Source organism: Salmo salar, chromosome 16 (assembly GCF_965601325.2).
Source record: "Salmo salar chromosome 16, fSalSal1, whole genome shotgun sequence".
Classification (NCBI taxonomy): domain Eukaryota; kingdom Metazoa; phylum Chordata; class Actinopteri; order Salmoniformes; family Salmonidae; genus Salmo; species Salmo salar.
Window position 1 is genome coordinate 26,119,763 of NC_138306.1, and position 21,762 is coordinate 26,141,524.

General features: G+C 40.5%; 2 long non-coding RNA genes across 4 annotated transcripts; one reads left to right on the forward strand and one right to left on the reverse strand.

Moving 5' to 3' along the window:
* The first annotated feature begins 5,336 nt into the window (after positions 1-5,336).
* On the forward strand, positions 5,337-9,214 carry LOC123727804 (uncharacterized). The gene is made up of 2 exons (XR_006759712.2): positions 5,337-6,226; positions 6,699-9,214. It is a non-coding gene; the product is annotated as an uncharacterized LOC123727804 (long non-coding RNA).
* A 93-nt stretch (positions 9,215-9,307) lies between these two features.
* Positions 9,308-12,589, reverse strand: LOC106573445 (uncharacterized). Of its 3 annotated transcripts, XR_006759713.2 has the most exons (5): positions 11,914-12,589; positions 11,355-11,424; positions 11,085-11,252; positions 10,869-10,986; positions 9,308-10,705 (listed from the first exon to the last, which is right to left on the reverse strand). It is a non-coding gene; the product is annotated as an uncharacterized LOC106573445 (long non-coding RNA). The 3 variants fall into 3 exon arrangements; XR_014380866.1 differs by having other exon boundaries at positions 9,308-10,986; positions 11,914-12,584; XR_001321347.3 differs by lacking the exon at positions 11,914-12,589 and adding an exon at positions 11,552-11,905 and having other exon boundaries at positions 9,308-10,986.
* Positions 12,590-21,762: the final 9,173 nt, after the last annotated feature.

Genomic DNA, 21,762 nt, shown 5'->3' on the forward strand with positions numbered 1-21,762 from the left:
CATCGCTGCGTGCTCCTGGACGCGCTCCTCTACCCCTATAACAGGGGCTCCTGCTGACTCCATCAAGGGTGGGGTATTCTGTCATGCGGTGGGTGTAGCTGGTGCATGGAAGTCAGGCGCAGGGGAGCAGAGATGAGTGAACCAATAAGCATTTTACTGAGGCAATTGTAAGAACAGAACACAACCTTGTCACAAAAACAAATGTCCAAAGAACAAGTGCGGGAGCACAAAGTACAACAACCAAGTACAAAGTACCGGCTGCCACAAATCACGGGTACAAATAAAACCCGGCGCAACCCAGCTGGAAGCGTGCCAACCTAGACAATAAACAATACCCCACACAGACATGGAGGGAACAGAGGGCTAATACACATAGTAATCATGAGGAGATGTAAACCAGGTGTGCGGAAAACAAGACAAAACAAATGGAAAATGAAAGATGGAGTGGCGATGGCTAGAAGACCGGTGACGTCGACCGCCGAATGCTGCCCGAACAAGGAGAGGGACCAAATTCAGCGGAAGTCGTGACAGGAACTTTCAATAAATTCCCTGGTTTTCCCGAAAAACTGTTTGGAGGATCCCGGATGAGGAGGGAATGAGCAGGAAAGCCTCCAACCAGGATTTCTGGAAACACAGGGAATTTATTGATAGTTCCCTAGAATTATGCTACCTTAACCCGGTGTATAGGTGTTGGTGTGTTGTTCAATCAAATGGTCATCTGTGATCAAGGTAATATTGCGTAGCTCTGACGTGTTTTTACAGTTTCTGGAAATTTGGGATTGTAGAAACACCATCACACACCCACATATTGTTGATAGACTATTTGTAATGTTTGCTGTAGGTTTTGACCTGTTCCTCTCACCCACTCAATGGCCTAGTCAATACGTGTATCAAATTATTCATTTGATTACAAAAGACTGATGAAGACAGAAAAATAGAAAAGGAAACCATTTTATATCATCCAACATTAAATAGGTACATAAAATGGTACTCCAATGTACAAAAATATAGTACAGTATATATAACATAAATGCTAATACTGTCAAGAAGAGAAGCAGTAAGTAAGCATTTCACTGTAAGGTCTAAACCTGTTATGACAAATAAGATTTCATTTAATTTGAGTTGGGATGTGTTCAGTGAGGTGTCATCTTCAGAACATTGCCGATAGAATTGTAATGAAATAGAGCTGAAATTACTCCTCTAAGAGCTAGACAATCATATCTGTCCTATACAATGTATTTCTATCTGAATGCGCTGTTACAGTATACCCTCCTGAACAGGCCTCTTCTGTAGTGGAATGTACATCTTGCCCCCCTCTCTCCCCCACCTTCACTCTCTGTCGCTGCTCTAACATCAAAACATCTGGTTTCATGGGGCTGTCTTGGATTTCAGGAAACCCTCTCTGTGAGCATGACATCACTACACAACAGTCCTCTGGAGCAAGCAGAATTACTAAGCGTGCGTGTGTGTATGCACGTGTGTGTACATTTTGCATTACTCAGCTGATTCAGTGCTTAGTAAACACTTCCCCCTGTATCACTGACTGACAGAGGTACAAATAATGCTAAAAAAATAGAGCTGTTGCTTTTCCTCTTTCTCGTAGAAATAAATACCTCAAGCTAGAATCCTTGTCTGAATAAAATACAATATAAAATGTCTTAATAACTTAGTGACTGATAGTGACTGTGATCTGAAGTACACCCAGAATAATCTTTAGACTTATGACTGTCCAGTCTTGCTTCAACTCATTCTAGTTTTCAGCAGATCACGAGTTGATCAAAGTTCAGTTACTCAGTGACAGTCATAGTCAGTAACAGTTGTTCAGAATGGCACAAACTGATCTGAGTTCAGTCACTCAGTGATGATCTATGTCAGTAACAGTTGATCAGCAGTACCTGAGCTGATCCAGGTTCAGCAGTAGCCGATCGAGGTAGCCCTTGAGTCTGTTTAGTGCCACTGGACTCACACTCAGACCAAACTTCCTGACACTGTCCTTCAGAGCCTCCTCCAACCCACCCTCTCCTATCTGTTTCTGCTGGCGACCTGGGCAGCGCGACATCATCCAGTTCTCCAGCTGACCCCGCATAGTGGAGGCGTCTTCCACCAGCTGTTTGAGGTCCGCCATGTCTAGGAAGATCAGTAGGTCCTGGTAGAACCCCATGGTCTCTACTATGGAAGGCAGGCCTTCTATAGGCTGGTCTCCTGCAGCTGCTGGGAAAAACAATTCCAGGCCGTCGATTACCAGGTTAGAAGAGGAAGGGAGCTGGAGGGAGGGAGGGAGAGAGAGAGAAAGGTGATTAAAATAAGATTCATGTAGTGTTTTACAAATCACATTTATCAACAAGCCAAAGACTGCATTAGTCAGTACACTAATGATTGATTGACTGACTAATTGATAGATGGATTGATTACCTTTTTGATTTCCATCTGTGTCCTGTACACCATGGTCTGAGCAAGGAATTTGACCTTGGTTCTCACTATGTCTAATGACAGTGAAGCTCCTGCCCCCATGCTGAAAAGTGCCAGTAGAGAGGACACCAGGAGGGCCATGGAACAATCCATATCTGTAGTCTGTATGAACAGGTGTACGTGTGTCAATGTGTGTGTCTTGAACCTGGTGCTTAATCTGTGTATGTATAAAGAATAGCACAGGTATTCCTGTAGGAGGGCAGAGATACATCCTATAAGTTCATGTTGTTCTTTTACTGTCTGTTACAGAACACATACACTTATGCACTTCCATAATGTTCATATACATTTGCTTATTTTTAAAGTCTAAACTTCAATGGCATGTTTTGGTTGAGAATAAATATTTGTTTTAGACCAATCAATATTTGGCAGAGGGTTGGGGGTGAAATCCCTACCAAGAGAGAACAGCCTGCCCTCTGATAAATATGCTACAGATAAGATTCACCGTACTACACCCATACTACTGAAAACAGACAGAACCCAGTCTACCAAGTCTACCTGATCTACTTGGTTGGCTGTATATTCCACATGCTTCCTTTCAAACGTTCTTTCTAAAGTTCAAAGTTAAGTGTAAAATGTTTATTTAAAAAAAATGCCACCTCACTTCATGAAAGACAATTAAACCAAACCATGCATTACGGACAAGATACAGTTTCACTACATCACCTGTTCAAATCTGTACATATTATTTCAGAAGCACATACTAACACAGAGAGAGAGAGAGAGTAATAGTGATAAAGCAAATGATAGCGGTAGAGAGAGTGATAGAGAAAGTGCAGTGGAGAGAGTATCTTACCTCTGAGGGTCTGTGTATGTCACTCCCAGGCTCCATCAGGTCTTCTCTTATAGCTGAGGGCAGTTGACTCATCTCTTACTCACTCTCACCTCTCCCCCATCCTCCCCTTTACTCACCTCTCCTCCCCCTCTACACAAGAGTCCCCTGGTAGTCTGGGTAGCAGGACAAGAGACAGGAGGTTCAAAACATACACACACACAAATATATTTTGTGTATTTGCTGATTGTGTGAATATCTGTCAGAGGTTGTCACTACCTCCTGGCTCTCTTTCTCATCTCTCCATGGATGGTACATTTACATGTTTGAAAAGTAGGGTGTTCCCTGATCCACTAGCTCATATAGGTGCTTATCTGTGTGTGTGTGTGTGTGTGTGTGTGTGTGTGTGTGTGTGTGTGTGTGTGCGTGACTACAATACATACCCGAGTGTATGTCACCATTAGGCTGAGCCCTATCTCATTGATGTATGTGTCTTATTGACTGGTATGGGAGAGACTGTTAATGTCATTACAGTGTAAATACCTACTGCAACACCCAAAACATGGGGACAGGCAGTGGTGGAAAAAGAACTCAATTTTCATACTTGAGTAAAAGTAAAGATACCTTAATAGAAAATGTCACAGGTAAAAGTGAAAGTCACCCAGTAAAATATTACTTCAGTAAAAGTCTAAAAGTATTTGGTTTTAAATATACTTAAGTATAAAAAGTAAATGTAGTCGCTAAAATAAATGTAACTATCAGAAGTGAAAGTACGTATAATTTTAAATTCCTTATATTAAGCAAACCAGATGGCACAATTGTATTTGTTTTTTATTTACGGATAGCCAGGGTCACAATCCAACACTCAGACATCATTTAAAAACAAAGTATTTGTGTTTAGTGAGTCTGCCAGATCAGAGGCAGTTGGGATGACCAGGGATGTTCTCTTGATAAGTGTGTGAATTGGACCATTTTCTTTCCTGCTAACCATTCAAAATGTAATGGGTACTTTTGGGTGTCAGTGAAAATGTATTGAGTAAAGAGTACATACTTTTCTTTAGGAATGTAGTGAAGTAAAAGTTGTCAAAAAATATAAATAGTTAAGCAAAGTACAGATCATCCAAAAAGTGACTTAAGTAAAAATACTTTAAAGTACTACTTAAGTAATTTACACCATTGGAGACAGGAGGGAGCAGATTAGTGTCTGATGACTGGAGGGAGTAGGCATCACAGTGGTCAGCAGTGTCTGATTACAGCACTGCCAGAGGGACACTGTCATGGTGCCCAGAACTCTGGTCACACAGCTCTGGTGGTCCCAGTGACAATAATACAGCAGCCCTGGTCACAGTCTCCAGCACCCCCCGGATTGACTGACCTTCATGTCTTATCGTAATGATGGACTGTCGTTTCTCTTTGCTTATTTGAAGTGTTCTTGAGATAATATTCACTGTTACCAAATAGGGCTATCTTCTGTATACCAACCCTACCTTGTCATAACACAACTGATTGGCTCAAACGCATTATGAAGGAAAGAAATTCCACAAATGTACTTTTAACAAGGCACACCTGTTAATTGAAATGCATTCCAGGTGACTACCTCATGAAGCTTGTTGAGAGAATGCCAAGAGTGTGCAAATATGTCATCAAGGCAAAGGGTGGCTACTTTGAAGAATCTCAAATCTAAAACACTTTTTTGGTTACTATATGATTCCATATGTGTTATGTCATAGTTTTGACGTCTTCACTATTATTCTACAATGTAGAAAATAGTAAAAATAAAGAAAAACCCTGGAATGAGTAGGTGTGTGATGCCATTGGTTGATTGAGTGTACTTTCTGATCTAAAAATGAATGGATTCATGTTTTGTAGCAATGATTGTGGCCTTTGTCTTTCGCCAATTGCACGATCACGCTAGCAGTGAGTAGATATGGTTGTGTCCTAAATTGGACTTGTCTCAACGAAGTTCCTAGCTGCCACGACGTTACATGATATTTAGGTTGACTCATATTCTCTGGCTTTATAAAGACTACAGCCCGACGGGTGACCTACTTCCTTGTTCAATTGTGTTCCCACCCTCGAATGATGGGCTTTACAAAACAGGGGCGGTACTAGTTTCTTTCTACATGTTCACGGAAGCTATGTTACCGTGCACTGTCTGAGATTGCAAAATAATTACAATTGCTGCTTCTGATGATTCTTCTTTCCAACTAGAGCTGGGCGTCAAAACATGTTTTTATGTTATTTTACATAGGGACATACAGCCCTATTCATTTGAGCCAGAATACACTGAAGAGGAGTTGATACAGCGAGCACAATAATTGTAAGACCAGCAAGCAGTGACCGCTGCAGCCACCACCGCTGCTCCTGATCCTGAGGAGCCATGGTCAGACTCCAACTGGTGGTGCCTATGCGGGTGTTGTCCAGCCATGCCGACAGACGAGAAATGCCTGGGCTGCAACGAATTCGATCGTGGACAGTTCTTACTGGAGAGGGCCATTGCAGACACCATGGATTGTGTATGTATGGCAGACCATCGAGGGGTGCTGGAGACGTTCTTCAGCACCCCTGCGTTCATCCACCTCTGGTCTGCTGGCCCCCTACCTCTGCGGAAGCACAGTTCCCGCTCAGCCCAGTCAAAACTGTTCGCTGCTCTGGCACCCCAATGGTGGAACAAGCTCCCTCACGACGCCAGGACAGCGGAGTCAATCACCACCTTCCGTAGACACCTGAAACCCCACCTCTTTAAGGAATACCTGGGATAGGATATAGTAATCCTTCTAACCCCCCCCCCCCCAAAAAAGATAGAGATGTACAATTGTAAAGTGGTTGTTCCACTGGTTATCATAAGGTGAATGCACCAATTTGTAAGTCGCTCTGGATAAGAGCGTCTGCTAAATGACGTAAATGTAAAAATGTATATGTTCAGAACCTTCAAGATCAACTGGAGGCGGCAGCCTAGACCAGCTGGACCAGGAGGGCAAATGTGTAAGTTGTTTTGCTGTCAGTAGCTAGCTAGCAATATAAGCTCTCTTTTTACATGAGGTTGTGTTGTTCTGTACAGTATAATTTTGTGATCAATTAGGCCATAACTGGGTTTGCTAGTATCACTAGAAGCCAAGCTAGCAAAGTTGAGTTAGCTAGCTTTGCTTGCTATACCCAAAATCTACTGTAGCCTAATGTTATAGTTAGTTAGCTAACGTTAGCAAGCTAGCCACAGTGAAACTCAATAGGAGAACAACTGGAGAAATGTTTTTATGATGATGGAGAGTAAAGTAATGACTTTGGCTTTGTGACTGAAATTAGTCTTTGAGTAACTTCACCTGTGTGTTGTAGCTAGCTAGTTAACGTGTGTCTGTGAGAGGTCATATTTTGCATCGTGCTGCTACAGTAGGAATACAGACAGTACACGACGATTTCCCATGAAAGTCTAATAGCTTTTTTTGTTATTCTCTTACAGACAACCCTGCTTGGTGGCCTACATATTATTTTTGGAGTTTTCTCTATGTGGGAAGCACACCTAATCCCCTTGCCTGTGTATGTTGTTGGGGCCATTTGAGCAATTTATCCCTCACATGATGGACAGTATGTTGGACACAAATAAATTAATGACTCTCATGACGAGATTGAAAAGGTTCCATAACAACAATCTCCCCTTGTATCAAAGTGACTCGGAAAACCTCACTGCACACCCCTAAACACACCATATGCACGTATTCCTTTTGTGAACTGTAGTATTTATTCTAGGCGTTAGTAGAATATTTTTGTTTAACTGTATATACCGTGAGCTCCAAAAGTATTGGGACAGTGAACATTTTTTGTTGTCAGTTTGGCTCTGAACTGCAGCGCTTTGAATTTAAAATTATACAATGACAATGAGGTTAAAGTGCAGACTGTCAGCTTTAAACCATATCGGCTGAACCGTTTACAAATTACACTACTTTTGTACATAGTCCCCCCCCCCATTTTATCAGACAAAAAGTATTGGGAGAAATGCACTTATGTGTATTAAAGTAGTAAAACCTTAAATATTCGGTCCCATATTCATAGCACACAATGACTATATCAAGCAAATTTGTTGGATGCATTTGCTGTTTGTTTTGGTTGTGTTTCAGAATATTTTGTGCCCAATAGAAATGAATGGTAAATAATGTATTGTGTCATTTTGGAGTCATTTTTATTCAAAAGGCACTCGCACATCTGAGCTATCTTTTTTGCAGGTGCATGGTAACTGTTGAATAAGATGAGAAAAAATAAGAAAGCCACACACTGCTCCTGATAGTATCACTGCTCTTTAATAAGCTTTACGTATCGGCCTCACGGTCTTCGTCAGAGCTTTTGTGAGTTTTTAAAATTAGCATCATTATGTAGACCTAGCCCCACCCACATCCGTTCCATGCATCGAATGGGGTTGGAGTCAAGGAAAAACAAATACGTGGTACCAAATATGCAATAATATGCATTTCATAAATATTAGAATAAAGTGGGTACAGAAACGTACTAAACACATCTATAAAACCACAATGAGGACATCGACTTACCAAACAAGTTTTCATAAATCATTGGGTACAGCGCAAGAAAAACATCAGAGTAAACATAACATTTACAACATAACATTTAGGCATTTCATCATTAAGACCTTTAGGAAATAATGTCTGGAGGGTGAAAATCCCCAAACATTCTCTTTTGCTCAGAGTATTATTAATATCAACTCCCCTGTCTGATATCTTAACTTTCTCTATGCCACAAAATCTAAAGGTAGAAATGTCATGTTTTAGGTCATTAAAATGTACTGCGACTGGATAATCCCTGTCGTTTCTCCTAACTGAACTGTTATGTTCACTGATTCTCTGTTTGAGAGAACGGTTTTACCTACATAGCACAGCCCACATGGGCATTTAATAATGTAGATAACATGGGTGGTGGAGCACGTAATAATGTAATTTATTTGGAACCGTTTTCCTGTATGTGGGTGGCAGAAATATTCACACTTCATCATATTGTTGCACTGTGCACAACCTCTGCATTTATAGCTACCATTTGGAAGAGGCTGATTTTCTACATTTAGATTTTGTGGCATAGAGAAAATTAAGATATCAGACAGGGGAGGTGATATTAATAATACTCTAAGCAAAAGAGAATGTTTTGGGATTTTCACCCTCCAGACATTATTTCCTAAAGGACTTAATGATGAAATGCCTAAATGTTATGTTGTAAATTTTAACATGAATTATGCCCCTATTTCAGATTACTCTGATGTTTTTCTTGCGCTGTACCCAATGATTTATGAAAACTTGTTTGGTAAGTCGATGTCCTCATTGTGGTTTTACAGATGTGTTTAGCACATTTTATGTACATACTTTATTTGAATATTTATGAAATGCATATTGTTTGGTATCACGTATTTGTTTTCCTTGACTCCAACCCCATTCGGTGCATGGAATGGATGTGGGTGGGGCCATGTCTACATAAGGGTGCTAATTTTAAAAACTCACAAAAGCTCTGACGAAGGCGGTGAGGCCGATACATAAAGCTTATTAAAGAGCAGTGATACTATCAGGAGCAGTGTGCGGCTTCCTTATTTTTATTCATCGAAGTCACTTATTGTAAATAAGAAAATAATATCTTTCTAGACACTTCTACATGAAAGTGAATGCTACCATGATTACGGATAATCCTGAATGATCGTGAATAATAATGATGAGTGAGAAAGTCAGACGCACAAATATCATACCCCTAAGACATGCTAACCTCTCACCATTACAATAACAAAGGAGGTTTGTACAGAGCCAAAACAACAAAAAATGTGTCACTGTCCCAATACTTTTGGAGCTCACTATATGTCATACATTGCCAAAACTGTTCCTGCATTCTTTGTCTTGAATACAAGCCATGTCTACTTATTTGTTATATTGATTACTGTTTTATTGACACATGTTTACTTGCCAACAAATTAACGTAGAAATGATACACCAACTTCCTGCATCATTTGTTTTAGCAATAAGATTGGAGCTCGTTACTTCCAAATACATTACATTTCATGAATATCACAATGAATTGATCCAGAAGTTGAAGTCAACACTTTATTGGTTTTTGATGCAGCTGGAATCATTTAGTCACTTGTCAGTAAACTTGTAAAAAAGATGATATACTTTAAAAAAATCCATTATATACATACACTGAGTATACAAAACATTAAGAACACCTGCTCTTTCCATGACATAGATTGACCAGGTGAATCCAGGTGAATGCTATGATCCTTTATTGATGTTACTTTTTAAATCCACTTCAATCAGTGTAAATGAAGGGGAGGAGACAAGTTAAAAAACCCTAGAGTCGATTGATGCACCGATGCGTCAATCTATGTAACATAATATAAAATCCCGTTATATTTCTATTTATGGAAGTATGAAGGTAGTTTTGTGCCTACCCAAAAAAGGGGTTAAGTATGTGTAAAAAAAATACCTATTATATTTCCTGAGCTGTCTTATACAGCATCTCCTAGATATAGGACGAACACTTCAAAACTTTTCTTATGATTTATCTTTTGACTGCATTTCTCTGGGATATAGTAGTAAAGGCCAAATTCAATATTTTATCAAATTATTTGTTTATATATATATATATTTTTTTTATAACTAAAGGGGTCTTAAAATTCTAAATCAAATAGCTGAATGATCCATTGGATGACCATCTTAAAACAATTCCATATGTCTGCTTAGAACCATGTTAACTGAATGTCCCAGGCAGGGTCCTGAATGTTCTTAAGCTGGTGAAACTCTTCTTGTGTTGGGCAATGGCAGCTGGTTAGCAGGCATTAGTGCTGTAGCGATGTTTGAAAGGATGTTGGGTTTGGGGAGCAAGCCTCTCCCACCCACTGCTTTGACCTCTTGCAGAAGATGTGTTTGTACTGCAGGTGTCCTGGAAAGACATGAAGACTGATCATAAGGATGTGTAAGACATGGAGACAAATCATGAGGATGTGTAACTATACAAGAAACCATGTTCATCTGTTAACAAAAAATTGTAAATTAGACTGGTATGTGTTTTGTTATACTCAGTCAAAGATGGAACATTGAGATGGATTGTTATAAAAAGGGGTGAAAAGTTTGAAGGGGGCATGACTTGTAAAAAGACTAGTCATGTACTGTTGTGTATGAGCACCTATAGTTGTGCTGTTGAGTAGACAAGCACGGCCAACAATAGAGTGAATAGGCTAGAAGAGTATACTAAAGGCCCCTCTCTTCCATGCCAAAGAACAGACTCTAAGGGTGGGAAAAGTTTGAGGAGCACTAAGCTTGTGTATTGGTGATTTTGTTTTCTAAAGAGGTAATAGTGCTTCATATATATCTTTGGCTATCCTGGCTTGTTTGCGTCCCACATTCTCATTATAATCCAGGATAGCAAGATGTCTGCTCCTTCATGCCCAGGAGCCCAAAATCCTGCCGCTTTGGGGTGGCCTGTGTGCTTACAAAGACAAAACAGAGTAGACTAATTATTTTGGGTTTTCTGATTGAAAGTATTGAAACAATATGCTGTTATTGATGACTATTAACCTGTATGTTTTGAATCTGGCTATTTGTGAGTGATCCGTTGTCAAACGTTTGTCCAACACAAAAGGTATTCATACATAACTGAGTCCATGGAAAGCCACTTCTTCTTGCAATGGTCATCATCAGACAGGTCAGGGTGTTGACAGTGGACTTCCCCCTCCCCTCTGTCCAGCTGTGTACGTCACAGATGTGCTCCTTCAAAGACAGACAACATATATTTGATTTGAGATATCTTCAGAACAGGACATGCACCAGTACAATTACTAGGTGTCTCCTGGTTCTGCAGTGCTAACCTTTCACTGTATGCCACACATCGAGCTCATGTTGGATGTCAGAGAAGTGCTCCCTCATCGTTCAGTTGTGACCACATCCACTTGGAGACCCATGTTGTCCAACAGCTCTGTCAGGGCCCACTTGAAGCCAATTGCCTCCATCGCAACAGAGCTGGGTGCCTCTGTGACCTGTAACGGCAAAAGTAAAATAGAATTACAGCCGGCCACCAGGTGTGATAACACAACATACCATTGACCATGATACTGTAAACTGTATTAATAGTACTGTACCTGTATCAGTTCAGTATGCACAATTTCATTGGTGTCATCGGTCATCAGGGAATAGGTGGTGTATTTAGTGCTATAGAAACAGAGTAGAGAACTTTATTGATCCCAACTTGGGATTTTTTTTAATCACTTATCATCACCATAACAAGCATAAAGACAATACCTGTATCAATGAAAACATGATAAAAACACATACTAACTCGTTCGGGTTAGGGGAGGGTTTGGCCGGCAGAGATGTCCTTGTCCCAACGCGCACTAGCGATGTTGTACGGTGTACGGTGTTTCCTCCAACACATTGGTGCGGCTGGCTTCCGGGATAAGTGGGCATTGTGTCAAGAAGCAGTGTGGCTTCGTTGAGTTGTGTTTTGGGGGGACGCACGGCTCTCAACCTTCACCTCTCCTGAGTCCGTACAGAGTTGCAGCGATGAGACAAGACTGTAACTACCAATTGGAAAACACGAAATTGGGGAGAAAAAGGGGTAAAAAAAACCACATAAAAAATAGACATACTAACCTACTTAAGTAGGCACTATCTGTTAAATAGCAATAAAAAGATAGAGACCTGTAGCCTGGACTGTTGCTGCGTGCATCCCCAGACAGCTGTGCTTCAACACTATTTTCCTCCTGATCCAGGAACAGTCTTTGCAAAATAGCATTCCTTCGTTAACCATATTGTGCATTTATGAATGTAAACAGGTAGGTGTTCTGAATCTGATAGACGGTAGTGTTGGCAAACAACTTCAGGTTCATGGTCTGAGTAGTCCTGCAACTCAGTGTAAGTGCCTCCTGAAAACGGCACAGACGCAGCCATGAGAAGCGGAACCTCTGCCATTTCCTGAATGTCAGGACTGGAGGTCCATGTTCCTGTGTGTCCACCATTACAGTTGCACTTCACTTTCATCGTTGCCCCAACATATCCAATGTCTGTAGAGACGATTGGCTGTCAGAACTTCATGAGGTCCATGACCTTGGACTTATAGACTTTACACTTTGGCTCTTGCCGGTCCCGTGCAGTGTTTTCCTCTTCCGAGTCAGATGAGCTTGAGCGTGTTACTGGGCTGAAAGATTTCATCCAATGGGTCTACGGGATCTGTACTACTAAAGTTGGTATTTAGGTCATCATCCGCAGCTACAGGATTTGTCTGTAGGACACACAGTAGTCAATGATTAGCCAACATTTTAGTTCTTTGGCCCAATCAATACATACTCAAACAAGGTACTACATCCACCCATCCCTTCATCTCAATAGATCATGCATACTAACCTTCACACACAATCTCCACCCCCAACATTCACCAGTCATTCATCCACACCATCCCCTCCTAACTAATACCTCTACTTTTCTCTAATTTAGACGTCAAGCTTTGCATAAACAATCAACTAAGCCTCCATAATACAAAGAAAACTATAGTATTAGTTGAAGCCTACTTATAAACACACTAACTATGACAAGACACAGATCATGTTTATGCCTAGCTCCAGTATATTTATTTACTTGTCATGGAAAGATTTAGCAAAGGTGACTTACACTAGTTCCTGGTGCTGAGCTTGATGTAGATGCCGCTGCAGATCGGACTCTGTAACTAGAACACATAGGCCAGTCACATTAGCCTTTGCGGCAGCTAGCGAATGGTAAGATACTCTACATGACCTAAAGTATGTGGACACCTGCTCGTCGAACATCTCATTCCAAAATCATGGGCATTAATATGGAGTTGATCCCCCCCCGCCGAAGACGTGGATGTCGATTAAGGCAGCCCCCCGCACCTCTCTGATTCAGAGGGGTTCGGTTAAATGTGGAAGACACATTTCAGTTGAAGGCATTCAGTTGTACAACTGACTAGGTATCCCTCTTTCCTTTCCCTTTGCTGGTATAACAGCCTCCACTGTTCTGGGAAGGCTTTCCACTAGATGTTGGAACATTGCTGCAGAGACTTGCTTCCATTCAGCCACAAGAGCATTAGTGAGGTTGGGCACTGACGCTGGGTGGTTAGGCCTGGCTCGCAGTCGGTGTTCCAATTTATCCCTAAGGTGTTCGATGGGGTTGAGGCCAGAGCTTTGTGCAGGCCAGTGAAGTTGTTTCACACTGATCTCCTAAAAACATTTCTGTATGGACCTCGCTTTGTGCACAGGGGCATTATGCTGAAACAGTAAAGGGCCTTCCCCAAACTGTTGCCACAAAGTTGGAATCACAGAATCGTCTAGAATGTCATTGTTTGCTGTAGCGTTAAGATTTCCCTTCACTGGAACTAAAAGGCCTAGCCCGAACCATGAAAAACAGCCCCAGACCATTATTCCTCCTCCACCAAACTTTACTGTTGGCACTCTGCATTCGGGCAGATAGTGTTCTCCTGGCATCTGCCAAACCCAGATTCGTCCGTCGGATTGCCAGATGGTGAAGCGTGATTCATCACTCCAGAAAACGCGTTTCCACTGCTCCAGAGTCCAGTGGTGACGAGCTTTACACCACTCCAGCCGACGCAGGCATTGCGCATGGTGATCTTAGGCTTGTGTGCGGCTGCTTGGCCATGGAATCCCATTTTATCAAGCTTCCGACGAACAGTTCTTCCAGAGGCAGTTTGAAACTTGGTGGTGAGTGTTGCAACTGAGGACAGATGATTTTTACACACAAAACGCTTAAGCTCTCGGTGGTCCAGTTCTGTGAGCTTGTGTGGCCTACCACTTTGCGGCTGATCCTTTGTTGCAGGTACAGGTATAACATTCAAAGTCATATGAATTCAGATGTATTCAGACATTCAGTTATAAAATAAGCATTTCATATTTCATACTTTCCTGTACCTGTGGGCTGCCATTCAAAAGAAGAAAAATGCATACAAAGACAGAACAGCATCAACAGTTTTGATATATTCTGTGTGCAAGGAAAATAAACAAAAAAGTCTCCCCCTCCCCAACCCATTCCCCCCAACCCCCTCAGTCCACATCCACCAGCCCGCATCCTCCCTCCCTCCCCACCCTGAAACCATGTTTCCCACCCTGTCCCACCCCACCTAGCCTTCTCCTCTCGCATCTTCATCTGCCCCCCACCCACCTCCCCAACCCAAAGAAAGCATGTCTTCCACCCCTTCCCGTCACACCCAGCAACCAAGGTTGCTTATCAGTCCCCCTCCTACCAATCTATCCCGAGTCTCCCCTTATGTTACCCCCAATCCCCCCGCCTTCCCCAACAATGACCAGAGAACACCAATTCTTCCAGAGCAATGGGAGCCACCATATTTCTCTCTATTCTCAGCCAGAGAGCAGAAGAGTCATGTCTAAACCAATTTATAATTGAGCGACATGCTAATGCTTGGAAATAAAATGTAAAGTTTGGAATGGATAGCCCTCCAGCGTGTTTCCCTTTCTGTAAATGTAATCCTGGATCTCTTGCCTTTCCATATATATTTTGAAATCACACTGGATTTTATCCCAATAGCCAGAAGGGGGAGACATAGGAAGCATTGACGCATCACGGACCCCACGAAATTCAACCGTCTTCACAATATAAATTCTGTCAGTTAGAGCGACTGGGATGTTAGTCCATCTATTGAGGTCTGATTTAATTGATTTGAGCGTTCTGTTCTTCTAAAGAAGGACATATATCTATTCCTAAATATTTAAAATGAGAAACGATTGGGATTCCATAAGTAGAGATGGGGTCCTCTGTCAGGTTCTTGAGGCGGAGTAGGGCAGCTTTGGTTAGATTTATTTTATAACTTGAGAGGGAGCTGAATTTGTCTATGAACTTCTAAGCGTTTGGGAGAGATTGAGATACATTGTCTAGATAAACTAAGATATCGTCGGTGTATAATGAGATGACGTGATCCATAGAATTGAAACATATTGGTGTAATTTCTTTTGATTGTTGAACTGCCTGGGCCAAAGGCTCCATAGACAATAAAAACCGCAGAGGTGAGATGGGATCACCTTGCCATCTACTTCTAGTTAATCTGAATGGAGCAGAGCAGGTATTGCCTGTTATTACTATGGCTGAGGGATTGGCATATAGTATTTTAATCATATTAATGAAATTGGAGCCAAGTCCAATATATTACAAAACTGACCAAAGATATGACCATTCTAGTCTATCAAAAGCTTTTTCTGCAGATAGAACTGCCCAAGGAGCTTTGGTTTCTGATGCATAAACTGTAAGATATGTAATAGACAACTGTCACAAGCGTCGTAAGGGACAGACCAAGGCGCAGCGGGTATAGTGCTCATCTTCTTACTTTATTAGAAAGATCACTCAAAACAAAATAAACAGATGACGAAACAGTTCCATAAGGCACACAGGCTATACAGAAAGCAATCACCCACAAAAACACAGGAAAAACAGGCTGCCTAAGTATGGCTTCGAATCAGAGACAACGAAAGACATCTGCTTCTGATTGGAAGCCATACCTGGCCACACATAGAAAAAGAAACATAGAAATAGAAAACTAGAACCAAAATCCCCTAGAACCAAAAACCCCAAAACACACAAAAAAACACCCCCTGCCACGCCCTGCCCATACTACAATTACAAATGACCCCTTTACTGGTCAGGGCGTGACAACAACGGAGGTTATCTGAGGATAATAATTTTTTAATAAACGTGCTTTGATCTGGATGTACCAATTTGTGTATGTACGTTTCGAGACGGGACGACAGAATGTTTGAATTTTGTTTATATATGTGTTTATTAAAGATAGAGGGCGTTAGTGAGAGCACTGTGTGGCGTTCGTAACTTTTTTGTATCAAAAAGCTCAATTAGTGCTGCATTTACATCCCTTCCAAATGAACCTTTGTGAACGGCTGTGTTAATCATTTTGAATAATAGTTGACATAATTGGTTCCAAAATGTTAAACAGACCTCAGGAGGAATACCATCCCAACCAGGTGATTTGCCTTTATTAATGTTATCCAATGCCCTATAAGTTCATGGAGAGAGATTTGGGCTCCCAGCAAACCGGCTTCCTTAGTTGAGAGAAGAGGAGTTCTTATATCTTTTAAAACAAATGTCTTGGCGTGGATTTCCAATTAATTATAGAAACCGGAGAATCTTTGGTTTATTAATGTGGGTTCTGATAGTAATTCACCTGATTCAGATTCAATGGCTGCAATATCCGCTAATCGATCATTAGTGTGAAGGTTGTTAGCCAGTAGACGACTGGGTCGATTACCATAGAAGTAATGGTTAAGTTTAACTCGATGGATGGCAAATTCTGCTCTCTGTGTTATCAATAGATTTAGTTCTGTCTTGACTTTGGAGAGAGTAGTTGCTAACTGGTTTTTTGAGAATGCTCTAACATCGTTAACAACTTTTACAAATCCTTTATCTTCTTTAATGCAGTTGCATGGCATCCCATAAAATCAGAGGATCATCCACTGAATTTCAGTTCATTATGAATTCATTCAATTCAGTTTCAAATTGTTCACAGAAAATGTGATTTTATAGTAAGGAAATGTCAAAGTGCCATCTTGTGGCTGTTTTAGGAAATTCTGAAATGCTTAATGACAGTAGCCAGCATGATGATCAGATAGTCTCATATGTCAAATTCTTGATAAAAAAAATAGAGGAGTAGATAATAGCATGAGATCGATTCGGGAGAATGTTTGTGCCTGTTTGAATAGAAAGTGTACTCTTTGGCTTTAGTGTTATGAGCTTGCCAGGCATCAATTAGGTTGTAATCAGAGAGTATATGTTGAAGAGCCATAGTAGGTCTTATTAGATTTATCCCGCATGTCGAAAATGGCATTCATGTCTGTCTGGCATTTCATGTAATGAAAGTCAGTCTATATCACTGTCAATATAAGTTATCATGTGACTTTGACCCTGAAGGTAAAGTGCCTTCAGAAAGTATTCATATACCCCTTGACTTATTCCACATTTTGTTGTGTTACAGCCTGAATTCAAAATGGATTAAATCATTTTTATTCTCACCCATTTACACACAATAACCCATAATGACAAAGTGAAAACATGTTTTTAGAAGTGTTTGCTAATTTATTGAAAATGAAATACAGAAATATCAAATTTACATAAGTATTCATACCCCTGTGTCAATACTTTGTAGAAGCACCCTTGGCGGCGATTACAGTTTTGAGTCGTCTTGGGTATGTCTGTATCAGTTTTTCACTTCTGGATTTGGGGATTTTCTCCCATTCTTCCCTGCAGATTTTCTCAAACTCTGTTAAATTAGAAGGGGAGCAACGGTGAACAGCAATCTTCAAGTCTTTCCACAGATTTTCAATGGGAACTCAAGTCTGGGCTTTGGTTGGGCCACTCAAGGACTTTCACATTTCTGTTCTGAAGTCATTCCAGCATTGCTTTGGCTGTATGCTTGGGGTCATTGTCCTGTTGGAACATAAATCTTTGCCCCAGACTAAGATTGTTTGCACTCTGAAGCAGGTTCTCATCATGGATTTGGCTGTATTTGACTCCATTAATTGTTCCCTCTATCCTTACCAGTCTCCCAGTCCCTGCTGCTTAAAAGCATCCCCATAGCATGATGCTGCCAACACCATGCTTCATGGTAGGGATGGTGTTAGACGGGTGATGAGCTGTGCCTGCAGTTCAATCTTTGTCTCATCAGACCACAGAATCTTTTGCCTTATACTCTGTCTTTAACGCCTTTTTCCAAACTCAAGGCGTGCTGTCGTGCCTTTTTCTCAGCAGTGGTTCCACATAGCCACTTTCCCATAAAGCCCAGATTGGTGAAGTGCTGTAGAGACTGTTGTCCTTCTGGCAGGTTCTCAGTCAAGGAACTCTGTAGTTCTGTCAGAGTGGTCATTGGGTTCTTGGTCACCTGCCTGACCAATGTCTTTCTTGCCTGGTTGCTCAGTTTAGTCAGAAATCCAGTTCGAGGCAGAGTCTGGGAAGTTTCATATTTTTTCAATTTCCCAATGAAATTGTGCTCTTTGAAACTCAACACTTTAAACACTCTTTAAATCCAGATAAACACTGACTATTCAAAATATTAAGAAAACCTGCTCTTTCCATGATATAGACTGACCAGGTAAATTCAGGTGAAAGCTTTGATCCCTTATTGATGTCACTTGTTAAATACACTTCAATCAGTGTAGATTAAGGACAGGAAACAGGTTAAACAAGGATTTTTAAACCTTTAAAACTGAGACATGGATTGTGTATGTGTGCCATTCAGAGGGTGAATAGGCAAGTAGGTGCCAGGTGTACTGGTTTGTGTCAAGAACTGCAACGCTGCAGGTTTTTCGCACTCAACAGTTTCTCGTGTGTATCAAGAATGGTCCACTACCACCACCCAAAGGACGTCCAGCCAACTTGACACAACTGTGGGAAGCATTGGTGTCAACATTGGCCAGCACCCTTGTGGAATGCTTTCGACACCTTGTAGAGTCCATGCCATGAGGAATTGAGGCAGTTCTGGGGACAAACTCAATATTAGGAAGGCATTCCTAATGTTGGGTATACTTAGTGTATGCCTCATCACAATTCTTGGAGATCTACGGACAGTTCCTTGGTCTTCATTGTATAGTTTCTGCTCTGAAATGCACTGTCAACTTTGGGACCTTATATAGATAGGTGTGTTTCCAGAAAATTTAATTGGCCATAGGGGGACTTCAATCAAGTTGTAGTGACATCTCAAGGATGATCAAAGGAAATTGGATGCACCTGAGCTCAATTTGGCGTGTCATAGAAAAGTGGTTTGAATACTTATGTAAATGAGATATTTCTGTATTTCATTTTCAATACGTTTGCAAAAATGTCTAAAAACATGTTTTCACTTTGTCATTATAGGGTATTGTGTGTATATGGGTAAGAAAAATTAATTCTTGAATCTAATTTTAATTCAGGCTGTAACACAACAAAATGTGGAATAAGTCAAAGGGTATAAATACTTTCCGAAGGCACTGAATGATAACATACTACCATGACAAGTTATGCCAAGACAATGATATGATAATAATGAATTATGTCAACTTGACATTGGAAATGAAATTACACTTATTGATGACTAGAACAAACATATATAAATATCTATTCATGTTTATGTCACATGTCATGTAGTCTTATGACAGCGTTGTCTGCCTTAAAACCCCTTCATATAAAATGTTACCCCTTCACTTATTCAGTCTGTCAGTTCTGTGAAGGAGCTAGGAGAAATTAAATACATCCCTGGGCATCGGTTAGTGCTATCTGGAATCCTTTGGATGTCGCATACCCTAAACTCTAACCCTAACCTTAACGCCTTAGCATCACCTTAACCCTTACATAACCCTAACCTTAACCCTTACCTTAACCATTTAACATTTCAACTTTAATGGGCTGACGTCCCAAGGATGCCAGATAGCAAGGACCCTGGGCATCTGACCAGGCCTTGGAGCCCACACAGTTTAACTTCCTGTGGGAAATGGAATGTTGTGATTGGTTGTTGCTACTGTTGATTCAGGAAGTGACCCTGCTGTCTCAGTAAGGTGGTTAAATAGCATCAGGCAGCGTAGACAATAACATAAAAACCGAGTTGGGTAACACCCCCCAGGCAGAGACATAGTTATTGACGTGATGAATGTGTTCGAGTTGGTTTCCTGCCGTCATGATGCGGAAACAGGATGATGAATCGATTACCCAGGGTTGCTCAGCCTGCTCTTCTGTTGTTTTGCAACTCCTTACCGGAGGACTCAGCAGTGAACCAACCAGTCGTCACTGCAGAGAAACCATCAAAAACATCACAAACTTGATTTCACGGAACTGGACTTGAACACAAGCTTTACAAGCAACCCACTGGGCACAAACTGGTTGAATCAACGTTGTTTCAGCGTAATTTGTCTGTGTATTGTGACGTGGAATCTACATAGAAAATACATTGGATTTGGAAAAAGTCATCAACTGTTGTTTTGAGGGTAAAATTTCCACCACATGATTATGTCATCATGGTAACCAAATTTCTACATAGATAAAATAATAAAATATGTTGAATTTGTACCTTTAAACAACGTCATATCTTCAACGTTATATCTACTATCAGAAAAAAAACTATAGGCTGGGCCACACCTCCTACTGGAGTATTGATATATCTATAGCTACCCTTTGGTCTCCCATTCTGGGTTTTAACCAAGCCCTGCTATGATATTTATCACTGACTATTACCAATGTGCTGCCATGAGAATGATTGTTAAGTGATCTACAAAATCAATGTTGCTATAGTAGTCATTCCAAAGGGTAGGTTTAACAGAGAAAATTAAATGTGACCATACTTTATCACTCATATATCATCAATGATGCTATTTAGGCCTATATAGCATTTGCAAAGTCATCAACAACTATTGTTTCAATTCAACTAAAATAGAAAATACAATAGGCCTAGGGTTTCAAGCTCGGGTTGATTTTAATTTGAATTATATTTAGTGATATTAAATTATGTTAGGGTGTCAATGCAACCAAATATCAACATTTGAAGGAGATGGTTATTTTGTTTGGATAGTTCTATCTGTGCCACTGACTTATTCTGGTTAATTGATATGTTAGATTCATGTCTCCATCTTAACCAAAAATCAAATTTAAAGAATTAGACTAAATAAAATCTAACTTTATTTAAAGTGCATTTAAAATTGGATTTGATTTATCTCATCTCTATTCTTTAACTTAGATGTTTGGTTAAGATGGAGACGCAAATCAAATATAGAAATGATTAATTTGTAGACAAACTGGAATTAAAGCCAGAATAAGTCAGTGGCACAGATGAAACTATCCAAGCAGAAGATGAATCTCATTCAAATGTTAATATTTGGTTGTGTTGACAACCAAACACAATTCAAAATTACTTTTGTAATACAGTAAATAGCCTAAATGTAAGGCTATCTTACAAACTAATGCACCATTCAACATTAACAGTAGTAACATATCTATGGCTAAATGTTGAAGTTACTATAACTATAAACGTCTTCTTATGTAATCAGAAAAAGCGTGCATGTTGAAGTTAGCATGCATACAGTATATTCTGAAAGTATTCAGACCCCTTGACTTTTTCCACATTTTGTCACATTACAGCCTTATTCTAAAATTGATTAAATTGCTTTTTCCCTCATCAATCTACACACAATACCCCATAATGACAAAGCAAAAACAGGTTTTTAGACATTTTTGCAATTGTATAAAAAAAAAAAATGGAAATATCACATTTACATTACCCTTTACTCAGTACTTTGTTGAAGTACCTTTGGCAGCGATGACAGTTGTTGAGTCTTCTTGGGTATGACGCTACAAGCTTGGCACACCTGTACTTGGGGAATTTCTCTCATTCTTTTCTGCAGATCCTCTCAAGCTCTGTCAGATTGGATGGGTGGTATCACTGCACAACTATTTTCATGTTTCTCCAGAGATGTTTGATCGTGTTAAAGTCCAGGCTCTGGCTGGGCCACTAAAGAACATTTAGAGACTTGTCCCGAAGCCACT